The sequence below is a fragment of the Xenopus tropicalis genome, chromosome 1 (genome assembly GCF_000004195.4).
Source record: "Xenopus tropicalis strain Nigerian chromosome 1, UCB_Xtro_10.0, whole genome shotgun sequence".
NCBI classification, from domain to species: Eukaryota; Metazoa; Chordata; class Amphibia; order Anura; family Pipidae; genus Xenopus; species Xenopus tropicalis.
This window is the reverse complement of record NC_030677.2, coordinates 168,182,160-168,186,860: the sequence shown is the minus strand read 5'-3', so window position 1 is coordinate 168,186,860 and position 4,701 is coordinate 168,182,160. Positions and strand designations below refer to the sequence as shown.

Here is a 4,701-nt window from a genome sequence, read left to right as displayed (position 1 = left end):
TAAACCTCAGTCATGTGATAGGAACAGATGGGCTGCCTGATATATCCCAGTACCTATATTGCCTTATTAAGAGGAGAAAACTAATTGTCTGAAAGGATTAATTTTTTCATCTCGCCATTTAGCATTCAGAAGGATTGTGTTAGAGAAATTACAATGTGCTTAAATGTTAAACACATGCATACTTAGTATGCAAACCTCTAATTAGCTGCACATAGTCTACAAACAGAATTTTTTTCAGGAATTGAGAACATAATGCGTCTAGAAACTGTGTTTACTCCCAGAGAAAGGAACAGGTTTAACTGGGATTAGAACCCGTTTACCACAAATAAATACTAATCACACAGGTCTGATCAGAAATAAATTTATTATAGCTATTTTATTGTGTTATTACTAAATGTTTTTAATATCCTGTCAATTAAATGTAGATTAGTTGTGTTGGGCTAATGCTTAATATACACGTGCAGAAACCTTCAATATGTGAATATAAGCTTATGGTTATAATCAGATAAAGCACTTGCTTGGTACATTGCCCATCGCACTGGGGGCAATGGGGCATATTTATTATAGAGTGTAGGCTTTGGGCAACATCACTGGTAATGTTGCTTTACACACTATAACAAATATGCCCTGTATACCATTGGGCCTCAAATAGCTGGCCCTTTTTTGATGGGCTGACTAGTGATGAGCAAATTTTTTCGCCAGGCATGGATTAACAGCAAATTTCCAGCATTGGCGAATTGTTTCAGAAATTCAATGCAGAAAACAAAAAAGTTGTGCGACAAACGCGTTTCACTGATATTTCTGCGTTGCGCAAATTTTCCTGTCGTTCCGCAAATTTTTCTGCGAAATGGGACAGATTCGCTCATCACTAGGGCTGACCCCAATGCTGATAAGTGAGTACAATACTAGATCCCAATGCATTTAATAGCTATAGATACTTTGGACTCATAACTAAATAACCCTTTAAACTGTGCATATCTTCTAGAAACTAGTGAAATTATCACTGCCAGTGTATGGCATGGAGCAACGATCCCTGGGTATTAGGGCAATATATTCTGGTCTTAATTTATAATGTATATCCCTATTTACGCATCTATACCAGAAGGCTTTTGTGAGGTTAGTGTCACATGATGCGTGATTGTATCTTGCCTGTCCCATCTTGTGTCAGCACTCATAGAAAAGATTTTCGGCAAATAAACAGTATGCTATGCATTATTGCTGCAAGATACCCTGTGTGTGCCCTGACAGGCTCATTCCGTTCCTGTCAGTGAATATGCAAGACAGGGAGGCCAGGGTGACACTGGCCCAAAGCTAGAAACACAGCCTGGAATTTTGGCAAATACGTTCATTAGTTTCATTCTGTAGCACTTATTGACAAAATCTGCTAGCACTGTTAGTGCTGTCTCTCCCAGACACCCATGTAATACCCCCCACTTTGTAATTAAAGAGAGAGAGCATATTACTTGATTGGCTGTTTCGCCTTTAGCCTATTGGCACTTTTACTTGCTCTTTTTCTTTGCCAATTATGCTGTTGTTAAAATGTCAACTTTAATATATTCTTCCTATTTGCAGCAGGCAATTAAATGCAGATGAACAACACAGCAAATCCGACTTGTGCGCTATAATTTACAAATGTTATGCCAACAAAGGGGTCTCAGTCTCTAACTGCTGAGAATAGTTTGGTGAGTATAATGAATATCAATCATTTAGGAGGAAATGTCAATACATTAAAAATATATAGCATTAATAATGAAGGACAAATGTTCATAATACTTTTATGCAAAATTTACTGCAACATGCTGTGCAACAGAAGGGTCCAGAACCCACTGGAGTACAATGGTTCCACATTCTGTAGTTTCTGCTGGCTACATGTCATTCCTGCTAAACAATTCACAAAAACACATTTAAACGGTCTGAATATATATATATATTTATACATACTTTTTTTTAACGAGTGAAAGAAAATGAAACCAATTTCCATTATACATATAATAGCAATTTTCATCATAGGTTTAAAGTTGTTTGTTAAGCTTAAGTCACATGGAGCAGATAAAAACACGCTAAAACGCATATGCTCTGATCAGCTGTCAGATTTGCCTACACCCAGAGCCAATGCCCGGGTGCAGGCACATGGAGTGCATTTTGATGCCAAAGCGCAGTGGCTCTGGGTGAAGGCACATGGAATGGCTGTTCGGAGTTTAGGGGGGTAGAATCAGCCTGTGTGGCTGCAACCTTAATGTAATTGCAAATGAAAGCAGTATTTGTCTGTCTGTCTGCACTGCTGCTTCTCTCTGTTATGAAACAGTTCTTCACAGGTTTGTTGGCTTCTATTACATTGTCAGAAACCAGAAATACCAGCGCAGAAAATAGAAAGGGAAAGATACCCTTTTCAACAGCACTGTTTCTGTATATTGGACAGTTACTTAGGCTTACAATTTATTTTGTTAGACAAAACAATATTTTTTTGTGTTTGCATCGCCTTTAAGGTTTACTAATACATACAGTGCTTCCACCCTGTCACAATCCCCACTATAGTTGTGTCATACAATGTGAAACGTAGGTTCAAGCACTTTCAGTTGGCATGAATGAAGCAACTTCCTTTGCACGTCTTGCTTCCTGTTACAAATGCTGCACCATACGCATTTTCAGCTCAAAACAGGAAATGTGGAAAGTGAGGAAATAGCTTATCTGGCTGAAAAACTGCCATGTGCAATTCCTCTTGTTATAAGTTTTAACAAAGCTGGAAATATTTAAACATGGATCTATGGCTTGGCTTGAGTATTTTCCTTGTTCTCACAAAAATGTAAATGGTTAAAAAAAATAAAGCTCTTAAATCGAAATACCTATGTTATACAATAATGGTAATAAAACTGAACATTTGATCTTACAGTGCTGTACTACACTTCTGACACTGAGTGACAGTTACGTAGTTACTTTGGGTTGAATCAAGTTCCACCCTTTCAAGTGAACCCATACCAACCTATCTATACACTCACATATATAAACCATATATACCAACATCTATACTAATTGTAGATATTAGTATCACAATAGCATTGGATACTATGCTTGTTCAATAATTCATCCAAGCCCCTTTTAAAGGCATTAACTAAATCTGCCACCACAACATCACTGGGAAGGGCATTCCCCAACCTCACTGCCCTCACCAAGGAAAAACACTTACATTCCTTCAAATGGAAGTTCCATTCCTCGCGGAAGTTTCCTCTCAAGGCAACTTCCGCAATTTCACTGAAATCGCACCGCCACATATGCCATCCCACCAGTGGTTTACATTTTCGCCGGTGGGATGGCATTTCGGGGCGATTAGTCGCCTGCGAACAGGGAGATTTGTCGCGGCCGACTAATCTCCCCATGTGCCAGAGCCCTAAAGGGGTGCAGAGGCACTGGTAGTTTTTATGGGAGAAAAGAACATCCACTAGTGGTCTATAATTCCCTCTATTGTACTTGTACAGAGTAATTATGTCCTCACACAGCATTAACTGATTCCACCATTGCAACCTCGAATGCGAAAGTTTAGAATGAAACCTGGTGCAAAAGCAGTAGCATATAATATGTGATTCTTGCAGAAATTCATAGTTTATGGATACACTAATCAACCATTTGGGGACGTACCATCTTTATATTTTCCTCTGTCCTCAAGTTACAACATCTGGTGGAAGGCGGATGCAGGATACTAGAAGCTGTAGTTTATTACTATCTGAAGGGACCCAGGCTGCACAGTTAATATGTAGATGCATATATGTACGCTGGCATGGGGGTATATCATTGTGAAACTGTTTTGTTCCTGATGGATGGTTTAGTTGTGTTATAAGCATTCTGCCCACTGATTGGCACTCAACTAAACCAGCAGTGACAGGCAGACAAGTGAACAGCTGCGCTCTGATCTCTCCCACTGCCAGGCTCTGACCAAATGGGCTCGCTGATGCTGAAAGAAATGGAAGGCGATCATGGCTGGGCGCTGGGGACAAGCTATCGGCAAAGCAAATCTTCAGAACACAAAAACAGTTTGCATATCGAGGAAGAGCCATTATGTGACAAAAATAGAAAAAAATCCAACAAAATGGGTGTTTGCTACGCACTCAGTCATCACTACAAAGATGAAATATGTGAAAATGGAACCTAGCCAGAACTAGGGGAAGTCTGAAAATCTAAACCTGGAAACTATTAAAAGGGGGTCTCATTATTGTAATTTCCTCCTTACACAGACATTAACAATTACAATGTATAAATACTCAGTAATTTTAACTTATATACAGTGGATCCTGCTGTTTCCCAAATGGTCATACTCAAACTACCACATTTCTTGATTCCCAGAGTCCTCCCAAATAATATGTACTGACTGATGACTGCCGTGAGCTTATGTAAAATTACCTATTAAAAAATCTACACATATTCATGTGATAGTATCATCAATCTATTTAGCCAAATTTACAGGTTCTGTATGTCCTTCCAGAAAGGGCACAAGTTTCTTCAGTGAGTCTGTCATTCTAAATCATTTGAGCATCTTTCAGAATATAGCTGTGTGGAAAGTGTTTGCTGTTGATAACGCAAAAAAGAAAATAAGACGGGCTGATAAATATCATTGGCTGGTCCTCATGCCTCGGAATACAGAAATCAGCCAGAAACCCTGAACCTTTGTACAGTTTAAACGTACTGACATGTTGGACCCACTTTCAAGAT

At 39.0% G+C, this 4,701-nt stretch overlaps 1 long non-coding RNA gene across 1 annotated transcript; it reads left to right on the top strand.

The window, feature by feature from the left end:
* The first annotated feature begins 1,169 nt into the window (after positions 1-1,169).
* On the top strand, positions 1,170-4,413 carry LOC116407554. The gene is made up of 2 exons (XR_004220409.1): positions 1,170-1,682; positions 3,921-4,413. It is a non-coding gene; the product is annotated as an uncharacterized LOC116407554 (long non-coding RNA).
* The last annotated feature ends 288 nt before the right edge of the window (positions 4,414-4,701 follow it).